General features: G+C 33.9%; 1 pseudogene; it reads right to left on the bottom strand.

The window, feature by feature from the left end:
• Positions 1 to 3,245: 3,245 nt before the first annotated feature.
• Positions 3,246 to 4,547, bottom strand: LOC133204424 (prostaglandin E2 receptor EP4 subtype-like; annotated as a pseudogene).
• Positions 4,548 to 12,561: the final 8,014 nt, after the last annotated feature.

The following is a 12,561-nucleotide window of genomic DNA, read 5'->3' as shown; positions in this document are numbered from 1 at the left end:
TTATCCATGTTTATCTTGATCCCTTTCTCCCCATCAGGTTAATATATTTTAAATTAAACTGTCTCGTATTCTCTCTGGAATGTATGTCTATGAAAAGAAAAAGACTAAAAATTTTATCTGAAATTGTATTGTTCAAGAGAATGTGGGTTTATGAATTTATATCAAGGTTTTGAACGTCGTGCAGGATCCAAAAATTGTTTAAAAAAGTAAGTGACATTTGGAAGTGGAGACCGGTCCTTCAGATGATTACGAAAGCCCTGGGGACATGTCGATTTCTCCAAAACGTGAAAATGAATTTGAGATCTCGAATTACACAATCCATTCCCACGGATTATCAATTCGTTCCCTCGATTTATAATTCGAGATCTCAAAATACACAATCCGTTCCCACAGATTACCAATTCGTTCTCTCGATTTGTAATTCGAGATCTTGAATTACACAATCTGTTCCCACTGATTATCCCTTCGGTCTCTTGATTTAGGCAATCCGTTTTCTCGAATTTTAATAACATGTACATGTCTTAATTACGGCATGGAGAATCAATTCCCTTGTATCAATTAATGCGTTCTATTTTGTTTAAGTAATCGGTTGTTCCGTAATATTTTTAAATTAAGTCAGTCAATGTAGATTTACTTAAAAAATTATTACACAGAACCCGTGTTTACCCTTATCACGGCTTCCCATGATTCTAAAATAACACAAAAATTTCAAACTTTACTTGTACAGATATGAGCACTAGTACATTTGAAATATGTTCATGTAATTTTCTCAGTTAGAACCGTAGTATGTAATGAAATGTAGAGTGTGTACTATTTTATATTCTATTCATTAAACACATATTGCCATATCTGAGATGGAGAGATGAATAAGTGCACTCAGCTACCAGCTGGAAAACAGAAAATTGTGCATGAAATTATATAATGGAACGAAGGGATAACCTGTGAAAACAAATATTTTCCCGCGCGAACGATTAACATTCCACGGGAATGAATTGTTTAAATCGAGCGAATGAATTACAATCCGAGAGAACGGTTTGTCTAATTCGAGGGAACGAATTGATATTCTGAGAAAACGAATTGGTAATTCGTTATAACAGATTGTCAATCCGAGAGAACGGATTGTATAATTCGAGATTTCGGTTTACTTTTACACTTTTTTGAGAATCCTCATGTCCCTTCACGGCTTTCCTAGATGATGCCTTATAAATCGAAGCCCAGTGTCGCAGTAATTTAGTGCTGGCACGAAAAGATCCCTCACTGCTCAAAGGCCGTTAGTGCCGATTACAGGTCTAAATTTGCAGCCCTCCACCTGCAAGTGGTGGCGTCTCAATATGAGTGAAAAATTCTCGAAGAAACGTTAAACAAATATACAAACAATAAACACAAATAAATCAGAATGGATGAACCTTAACTATAGATATCTCAAAATGAATGACACCTAAAACACATAACTCAAAATGAAGGAAATCTAAAACATGAAAACTGTAGAATCATTTTAATTCGTGGGGGTCAATGTTGGTGGGTAACCAAAAGTTTACTAGTTCGTGGGTAACTCGAGTAGAAACAAAAGATTCAATGAATGGCTACGTGGACAAAGTTTGTTCGCAGGGATGTAAATTCGTTGGTAGGGGTGACTCACGAAATCCACAAATATTGCCCCCCCCCCGCCCCCGAACAATGATGATTCCACAGTAGATCAGTATGAAGGACATCCAAAACACAGACAAATAGCAATGGAGGACACTAAACACAAATAAATCAGAATAAATGAAAATTCAATACAGATAAATCACCATGAAGGACGACTTAATTAAACACTGATAAATCAAAATGAAGAAGACGTAAAACACATATATATCAGAATAAAGAACACTTAAAACACAGATAAATCACCATAAAAACCAAAAGGAACACAGATAAATCACCATGAACTACGAACAATGAGGACACATATAAATTACCATAAAGAACACTTGAACACAGATAAATCACCATGAAGAACAACTAAAACCTAGATAAATTACCATGAACAACTAAAACCCAGATAAATCACCATAAAGAATACTTAAACACAGATACATCATAATGAAGAACAACCTAAACACAGATAAAACACTATTAAGAACACTAAATGACAGATTAATCACAATAAAGAAACCTACACACAGATAAATCACCATAAGGAACACCAAAATACAGATAAATCACAATGAAGAACAACTAAAACCAAGATAATTCACCATGAAAAACAACTTAAACACAGATAATTCACCATAAACTTCAGTTAAACACAGATAAATCAGCATAAAAAACCATAAACACAGATAAATGACCATTTAGAACAACTAAAACACAGGTAAATCACCATAAAAAGCACCTAAAACACAAATGTATCAGAATGAATGAGAATCTATCTTAACATTACATTTTTGCTGGATATGTGAGGATAATCCATACTTTTCATTTTCAGTGAATAATTTTAAAAAAGAATTTTCTTAGTAACAATTTTTGCAGAATCAAAAATCGATAAAACACCAGATATAGGTTGACAATCATTATTTGTTTTAAGAGATTTTAAAACAATGCATGCTGTAAAATATTTAAAAAAAAAAACAAACAAATCTTGAATGAAATCTCTTGTTGAACTGGCTGGTGCATTCTTTTTTTAAATTTGGGAAGGTAATGCCAATAAACAAAACATTTATAAAAAAAAATCGAATCACTATATACAAGGGGGTAGGCAAACATTGGAAATAAAACATTACTACCGTACAAGCCATGTTTCAAGTTCTTGTCTTAGGTCTGAAAAGATGTATTCATCTTTGTCATTCTTTGAACAACGAATCAAATAAGATAAATCAAATTTTAAAGCAAGACCAAATCAAATAAGAAAAATCAAATTTTAAAGTGAATGTTTTCTATCTTCCACCATTTTAAAAGTAATCTGGATCTTTATTCAGAATTAATATTTACAGAGTTGTTGCAATTGACTTCCGAGTCGAACCTCACTTTCCTGATTATGTTTAAAACGCAAATATCTCTAGTTTTAATTATTTCATGCAATAGGAAAAATAGACATTATATATTCATTTTTTAAATTCAATATCTTAGCTTCTGTTGATTGAATTCTTTGTTATCTGTCAACAGACAAGACATACAGGAATCGTTTCATTTTAATCTGAGCTCACAGATTTCATTTATATTATATTCATGATGTCGCCTGAATTGGCATTATTCGAAGCATTTCATGTAGACTCTGACTGCTCTAAATAGAAATTAGTAATATTCTGTTCGTCATTGTTTGTTGAGGACTGAAATTTGCAGCAGAATCCCCCACATCGTCTCTGGAGTGCTTGGAAATTTTCCTTCCGAAGTAGAATATAGATCCAGGGATCCACTACTGAGTTTGTCATTGCAATCCTGGCCAAAGTAAATCTCTTGAAGCATTTTCTTTATTCAGCAGTGCAGTATATCCCAGTATTAAGAAGTTAAAAGAAAATATTTGAAGAATTAAAATTGTGTTTCTCTTTTCCCCTCTGAATTCAAACTAATTTATTGCTTAATTTGATTTTTCTGAAAGAATTGATTATATTTTTATTTTTAATCATACTGTTATTTTAGTAAGTTTCTGCTGAGGCAAATTAATTACAACTCAATATCAATTACCTATCTATTGGTGAAGTTATTGCGTCGTTAGAAAAGAAAAAAAGGGTCTAATAATCTTTCCAAATAAAGTATCATGTAAACTAAAAATTTCTAAAATAAATTTCTGAACTCAATTAAATATGAGAGCATATCAGGCGATATTTTTAATACATACAATTTGTGGACTCCAACAGAAGGTGAAAACAGTCACAAACACTAGGAGTAAAATCATGTTGTATATGGTGAATTGTCTTTTTCATTGATCTTTTCTCTTTTCGTTGACATTTTTGCAAAGTTTAATCATTACAAAACAATTGAGGAAAATAGTCGTAGACAAAACAAAGAGTTCAAATATTGAATAGATGTATGAATTAACTCTGTCTTAAATAGAGGTTCCCACAAAATTCAAGAAGCACCAGGAACCTGGATAGTAAATAACATTGGAACCGATTCCCACCAGAGGAAGACTAGAAATGACCGCCCCAAGAACCCAGACAAAAATTAGTATGATGTTTGCACGACGCTCCCTGTATTTGAATGGATACAAAATAGCAACGAAACGATCCAAAGATATTGCCCAAACAATCATAGCTGTAGATGTCGACATAAAAGTTATAATGAACGAACTGTAGTCACAAAGAGGCTTAGGAAAATCATAAGTAAAGTTCGATAAATATCTCATCACCGGTGCTCCAATCAGTAGAATCCCCCTCCATCTGTCAAAGCCAACCCCCCGACAAGTCTGTAAAATGGTTTCCAATTATGCTTCTTCCTGGATAACACTAGAGTAACTACTGCTATGGCGTTCCCAAATACCCCTAATACAAACTGAATGGCTGGAGAACCATTGATTCCCATATCTTTGCCAAAATAGTTAAACTAGTTTTGGGTGATTCCGTCATTCCGTCTGCATTTTGCAAAGAGAGGATGTGGTTTCAGAGAGAGGATGTACTGTATAGGGGATTAATTTCACGGGTTGTAATTTTCACGTTTTTCTCTCCTCGGACACGATCGCGGTTTGTTGAATTCGCGGAAATGTTATATAGTAAAAGTTACCTCCCTTGTCTATATTAAATCCATAGCATAGCTAGAACGACATTAATCAGAGTTATGTATTCACTTCACGAACAACAGGGTAGGTTTACATAAAATAGTTAGATTTAATAATTAATTGACGATTAATTAAAAAAAAGTACAGTTATTAAAAACGTCGAATGACTTTCCTATATGCTATTACGATGAGTGCATGTACACCCCAAGATCTTCCCCCCGAAGGGATAATCATCGCGGCGATAAAAACCACTGGACGGTAATAAATATGTTAATTAATGTAGGTCTACGAAATAATATCCTTTCACATCTTCAGCAAGTTCGATAGTTATTTGAATGATTTCTTAAAACCAAAATGTCGATAAAAACTAATACGCAGTAATAATGCAGGTAACAAATACACGTGGTAACATCAGTTACGCACGAGTAATCAAAACCCATGACCCACGTGTTTTGATTGATGAAACATGTAGCGTTGGCTATTAAAATTAAAGTAAAGCGTGATAATTAAGATAATTGAATGACAGGTACTACTCCTAATTACTGAAATGCCCATGTACTGCAGGTATATATACCTATCGTAGTCTTTTCTCAAATTTCCAAATAAAACATGAGGTCATTGAAAACTTATTCACTGTTTCTTGAATTCACGGATTTATTAACACCGTGAATATAGCGAATACTAACACCGCGAGTTATTTTCCCCCTATACAGTATTTAATTATAATTTGCATACATAAAATTTTCTGTTCCTGATTAGTCTTAATTCTAAGAGTTTTAAAAGTTAACGAATCAAATGAAGCAACTGATAAAGAGAATGGGCGAGTATTTACTCACTTTAATTTCAAATATCCGGTGAAGAGTATTTAAATATTACAACATGAATACAAATATTTCTGAATAAAAGAATCTGTCAGCTTTCCTACAAGTATCGGATCAATGACCTTTTTTTGAAAAAAAAAATTAAAATTCTTAAATAAAAAATAATTTGAAAAAAAAAACAAAGCTATGTTAATTATGGAATCCGAATAGCGCCACGTCGTTTACTACCGCACCATCGACCATCGAGTAAAGGGTCGATGGCGCCATAATGCGATGACATGATGACGATGAAGCGATGGCGTTATGACAATGACACAATGCGATGACGATGGTGTGATAGCAAGATGGAGCGATAGTAAACATCGCTTCATCGTCATCACCCCATCGTGTCATCACTATCGCACCATCGAGCTATCGCATCTTCGTCATCGCGCTTTTGCATCATCACTTTATCGTCATACACCACTGCTTCATCGTCATCGCATTATCGCAATACCCTAACCTCGAAGGTGCGATGATGTGATAGTGAACTACATGGTTAGTGGTGGCTTCTCAATATGAGTGAAAACTTCTCGAGAGGGACATTAAACAAACAAGTTTACACTAAAAATAAAAGTCGCGTGGCCTTGACATGCACGATTACAGCGATACGGTAGATACAACCTTTGTTTTTCCGTTACTTATATTTTGCAGTTATCTTGCTTTAGAGAACAGTTGAGTTTGTCAAATCTTCGCTATACTCATCTTTTTAATAAAGCTTTTGCTTTATGAAACAAATATCTTAAAAGAAACACATGATTTTAAATCATTAAGTTTTTGTTTGTTTGTTTGTTGTTTAACGTTCCTCCTGAGAACCCCCCCCCCCACACACACACACCACCACCACCAGTGTAGACCCCCTCCCTCCCCCGAGCCTTCTCGACAGTTTCTTTTTTTTGGTATAAATCATTTGATTTATTTATTTAGTGATATATGTGCGATACTATCAGCCGAATTAATTACCTTAAACATTTTATCAAACTTTATATAGACACGCTGTTTGATATATAGAGCTGGATAGGAATTAGGGATCCCGCCATTCCGAATTCAAGAAAAAAACATTCAATATTTGTTTCACAATGATACTTTTTTGCCATTTTATTTTCGTACAAACTGCAGATAAACATGCAAAAGTTTAACACAAATGCCCCGAGAGTGACCATTTCTTACGAAAGTCGAGAATTGAAGGGGTTTTAATAAATGATATGAAATATTAAGTAAACGTCAAAGTGGATATGCCTATTGCATTTGTGGTTGAGCAGTTTCCCCTTTGCCTAAAAGAAATATGACATATATGCCTTAAATGATATAGATGAATGTATTGACCTTGTTCAAATAATATTCAGGTATATCCATGAGAATTTCTTAGTCAAATTAGGTCATTCCAAATTTTCTTTGTTTAGCGTCCACCCCTGAATTCGAAAATCTATCTTTCTATCCGGAAAAAACACACAAACCAAAGGGAAAAAATACATTTTAAGCACAATTCGAGAAATTTTAAGCATCAATTGAGAATTCTCCTCGCATTGTAACTAAGTTAAACAATTAGTTTACTGAAACGAAAACTTTTGGGTACATCACTTCGATAAAAAAGAGAATAGCTAACGTCAATTACCCTCAGAGTTACTCTATGTAAAACATTTCAACATACATTGAAAAGCAACAAAGACAGCAAAAGAAGCGAGATGAAGGATTTAAATCATAAAGATGTCTTCTTAAAAAACTAAATATAAAAAAAATCCTGGATGCTCCCCTCATTCATAAGAAAAATGGTATTCAAAGGTTGATTTGTTGATCTATGTACTTGTATACCATGATTATATCACTGTCCCTCTGCCCCACATAGAGATTACTCTGATCATCCACACAGAGGCTACTGGGGAGTGAAATCCCATGTTTTGGTGTGACCAGCAGGGACAGAAAGTTCCCGTCCTTGTCCATACGATGGACAGTGCGACTAATAGCATCACACACCAGAATATGTCCAAGAACGTTTGTGCAGATTCCATAAGGACACATTGGCTTTCCCGGTCTCCCCCGATAGGAGAATCGATGCCTTCCAAATTTATCCACGACCACTACAGCTTCCTTTTTATAGTCTGATGTACAAATATCCTCATTTATATTTTCTGTAATGTAGTGAGGATATTTATAGAGGGCCTCTAAGTTATCCCATTGAATATTCCTTATTCGTAGGCCTTTCTTATTGTATCTTGTCACCTTGCTTTCATTTTGCATTTTCAGTCCGACCAGTATGTCCCCGTTGACGTGGGAGCAGTAGATACAAGTTGGCCTCCAATCTCCTGTTTCAGTGAATTTTCTGATTTTGCTATTTTGCGTCACTTTATGGATAACTTTTTTGTTTCTGTCTATGAACATCAAATTACCATTCTTTGTCACTGAATGGAATCCCCTTGTTCCGTGGCATTTTATTTCCATAGTCTGTATTTGTTTCCCAAGTAACTGGTAAGTGAGAACAAGGGTGCCATTACAATCACTGACCCAGAACCCACCTGATTTGTCTAGAGAAATATGAAAGGCTTTCTTAATACCTGGCAGTCTAATCTCTCTCTTTTTGGAGACTTTGCCGGTGTTGTAGAGTTTACCTAGTAACTTCTTGATATCAGATTTCTTAAAGTGGCGAGCGTTATATACAGGAAATTCAGGTTCTGGTGCTTCTGGCATAGGTTTTACTTTTATTTCCTTCAAATCAGGGATGGACACTGTGTCTGATTCCTCGAAATCTGGCAGGTTTGATTCGCAGCTTTTAACAACAGAATTAAGATAGAAAATATAATCATTAATTGTTTTATTTTGATTTTCAAGGACTTGAAGTAGTTCTTTTTCGATTTTGCTCAACTGTGCCATGTTCTCTGTCACAACTGTATCAATCAAACGTTTGAGATCTTCTGCTTCAGACTTCATATCCGTTCTAAGATCATCAAAAATTGTCTTTATCTTTTTTGCATTCTCTTTGATGTCATTCAGAGCCTTTCCTGCAGGCAGGAAATATTCATTACGGATACTTAATATTTTTTTGTGGTAATGCTCAAAAAGATTGGCATAAATTTTCTTGAAAGCATCGAAGGTATGTCCCGGGTGATCTGAGGATTTTAAACATGCGGAACAAACAGGTATGTGACACTCTTTACATAGATAATCCAAAACATGAGTTGGATGAACTTTACATTCCTGTGGCGGATTGTGTTTGTAGGGATATAACTCATGAGTCATTTCATTCTCATGATGTAACACTGCACAATTTAAACACATGCCTTTACCACAGGACTTGCAGTAAAACTTACTGGTCTCATCACAGTTATAACAGGGAGAATCATCTGATGTGCCCAGCTGATGGTCTGAAAATAAATATTTTGTTTGAAAAAATCATACTAGTATTCCTTCATAATCACTTGTAAATATTATTTCATAGTAGTTTCTAAAATGTTCAATATTAAATATTTCAAGAATATCTTACAATTACTGAATGTTAAATTTTAAAGAGTAACGTGATCATTTGGTATCAGAAAAGAATGATATTCATCAAGCCAAACAGGCATAATAAAGTTTAATATTGAAGAACATCTAAATGATTACGTTGAGCCCATAAAAATCGATAAATTTATTATGCCGTTATAAACATTTCTATGTTTCAATTCGGCGGCTATTCATTCAGTTAGCCAATAAACATAAACATAATTTACGCTTGCTTTTTTCTTGGTTTCTTACGACAACACGCAACATCTAAAGATATTTTGTCAATAATAAATGTTTTCGTAACCAAGTACCATGAAGAAATGATGAACTGAAACCTTTGTCCAGATATTCATTTTTTCTATCTGTTTAACAGGGTCATATTTAAAAATAATACCAACCAGCTGTTTCTGTAATTACTTCATTGTTGAGGTATATTATCAGATCATCTACTAGCAGGTCAAAGCATTCAAGATATGGAGGATACAGCAGCAGCTCCAGGATTTGTCTTCCAATCTCACCTTTCTCCAAGTCCTGTCTATATAGGTCATAGCTCTGCTTTGAGGAAAACGTGAACTTCAAAAGTAAGCTGCCTTTTGAACTATTAATGACAGCATTATACTTCTTCTTCATTTTCCGATTAAATTGGAAAAATCTTTTTAAAATTTTCATTGTGTTTTTCTCTTGTAAATTAGCATACATTGCTATTTTCTGTCGTAACTCTTCAAAAAATGGGTCAAAAGCGAGTCTTATGCATTCTTCCTCGTCTTCGACGATGTATTCTTCTATTGTTTCATAAAGTTCTTCTATCTGTGAATCAGATGTCCTCTCGTTGATGCTATCCACCATGGTATTCAGAATGAAAATGCTTGTGTCAGTAAAAGTCTCTGCAATTTTCCTTTTTCTTGGATTCGTGGCTTCAATTTTCACAGTTTCTTGTGAAGTAAAAGCTATCAAAATTAAGTAAGACACCCATTATTAAGTGTTACGTGTTCTTAATTGGAATAGTTACATATGATAATTTTGATTTTAGAATAGAAATCACCAAAAATTGGTGGTCTGTCACAAATCTGTCTTTTGGTTAGGAGTCTAATACATAATTTGATTTAAAGATTGAGTTTGGATGTAATCTGTTTCATAATTAATAGCTCATAAAACATTAACACTGCATAAGTTTTCAATATCAAAAATCAAGCATGGATTGTAGAACATTTACTTTGTAATGTTAAAAAAATGTGATCAATCAGAAACTCTGGTAATTGAAATTTAAAGGTTTAAACATAATTAAAAGTTAAATACAATGTATGTAAATTGAAAAGTATTGATTGGCCCAAAAACTTCTTATTTCCGAAGAATATTATACCCCTTATTAAAGTATGTAGAGATTATGAAAAATTCTTTGCGATGAGCAAGAAATTTGGTAAATTTTCGAAATACTAGTGATCTACTTTGTATCTGTTTTGTAAATTCAGTGTAAGAGAATAGACTTTTAATCACATGACAGATTACCTTTTTCCGCCATAACATGTATTTTTTCTAATAATTCTCTCGTACTTTTCTCGGCCTCATAAAAGTCTCTGAATTTTTCTACATATCTGCTTTCCATCTCGGTATCAATAGTACGTACTTCAGCATTCTGTAGGCTTTGCACGTAGTTCTTTCCAAGTAGTGTATGCATTCTGTTACAGATGTCCGTAATAATGGACCAGTTTTCCTGAAACTCTGTTTCTGATATACAAAGACAAGAAATATGTCCATAAACCTTATTTCTAATAAGGCGAATTCTTTCTATGTCATCACCAAGAGTTGTCTCTCCATTTCTGATGTACCCCATCCTTGAGAAGGAGGTGGAATATTGGGACAGAGATTGCGCAGAAGTGTATATAAGAGTGTGATATCAAAGTCCTTGTTTCCGTCAATGTGAGAATTTTGGATTGTTAGTATTTGATCTGATCGAAGTTTCTTAAACAATGTCTTATCTTTTTTAACATCATTGAATATTTCCGTCGCAGAAATTTCCATTTCTAGGACATCTCGTAAAATCGATGCAAGTTCTTCAATGATGACCAAACCCAGTCTTGCAAATCTGGTCCTATCACCTGGAGTTATTGCTTTACTCAAGGCCATCCTAAAAATGTGAATATCCATGAATGCATGTTAAAATTGTACGAAACTTAAAACATATTCTGTGAAAATTCATGGCCACATACATAACAAAACCCTTCAGGTGAACATAACATTTATACTTCTCTGAATTGGACCAAAAAATATTGTCTTAGTTGTTTCGTGCTTGTTAAGAGTTAGTGAGTATATTGGCGTATTTTCTTTTCTATTCTTAAGTAGGCTAATGGTAAGATTTTGACTTCACTGAATTTGGGGTAGGTGAGGAAGAGAGTTGGTCCTTCTTTTGGAAAGTAGACGGGATAGGGGTCACCCCCTCCCCCAAATGAATATTAAGATAAGATATAGATACAAATCACGCGTTTTTATGATATTATGTGTTATCATTTGGACAACGAATATACAGTAAAAATATTCTTACATTGCAAGCACTGCATAAATATAATTCAAAGGAACTGTATTCTTAAAACAAAAAGTTACAGGTTAAGTGAAATGGTTCGCAATTCTTTTATTGAGGAAACTATTTGTCTGGATAATTTACATGCAAAACCTGACTAACACACTGAACAGTCAGCAAAGTAAAGGAGAAAGGTAAAAAACTGTCCATTATGTGAGATCTCTCACATTTGAGGCCTTTCTCCTACTTCAAAACATTATTTCCTTTGTTCTGAGAATTAAAGCCTCTGGAATTTCCAGGGGTCCGTGTTTAAAGGTGTTTATGAGGTCGATCACTTTTCGTTGCAATAACAAGTTCATTGTTTACAGAATGGACAGTTACATTTTGTTAGATAGCTATTTTGATTCCAGATGCAAAATAACAAAAGGTCTTTGTCTAAAGGTGGATTTTGGGGGATTCCAGTATTTATACAAGTATGCGATGCTTCAAAATCAGTTAATGGTTTGCGTTGTAAAGGCATACAATCATGTTTTCCTCCGATGGAGAGAGTTTATGACAGAATCAAAAGCTAGTGAACCAAATTTTGCACAAAGTCAGTGATATTTGGACCTAGAAACAGAGAATAGTAAGGGTAGGAGAAAATAATAGCCAAACTAATGATGGACACTGACTTACAGGTATAACTTAATGGATTGTTTTAGGAGTTAGTTCGACATTAAGCTATAGAATGGACAACACAAACAAAGGGTTTACGTCACAATCATGTTTTAAATGAGATGAATTGCATCATGTGTTACTACAAAAATATTACTCGTTAGGAAAGGGTCAAATTTTCTATTTGCTCAGTTCATTTTTCATGCATTTCACAGATCAAATAAAATATATACAACATCACTGCTGGTGCAAATCGAGAAAATATTGGTTTCAGACAATCGCTACTATTAGCATTTGTGAATTACCTGGTTCAATTTATAATTTTTGAAATAACACAATTAAAATCAAATTTTATAAAG

This window comes from Saccostrea echinata, unplaced genomic scaffold, assembly GCF_033153115.1.
Source record: "Saccostrea echinata isolate AGI-Se365-2 ecotype Australia unplaced genomic scaffold, CSIRO_AGI_Sech_v1 ptg000053l, whole genome shotgun sequence".
Classification (NCBI taxonomy): Eukaryota; Metazoa; Mollusca; class Bivalvia; order Ostreida; family Ostreidae; genus Saccostrea; species Saccostrea echinata.
The sequence above is the reverse complement of the archived record's forward strand: the minus strand, read 5'-3'. Positions and strand labels throughout refer to the sequence as shown.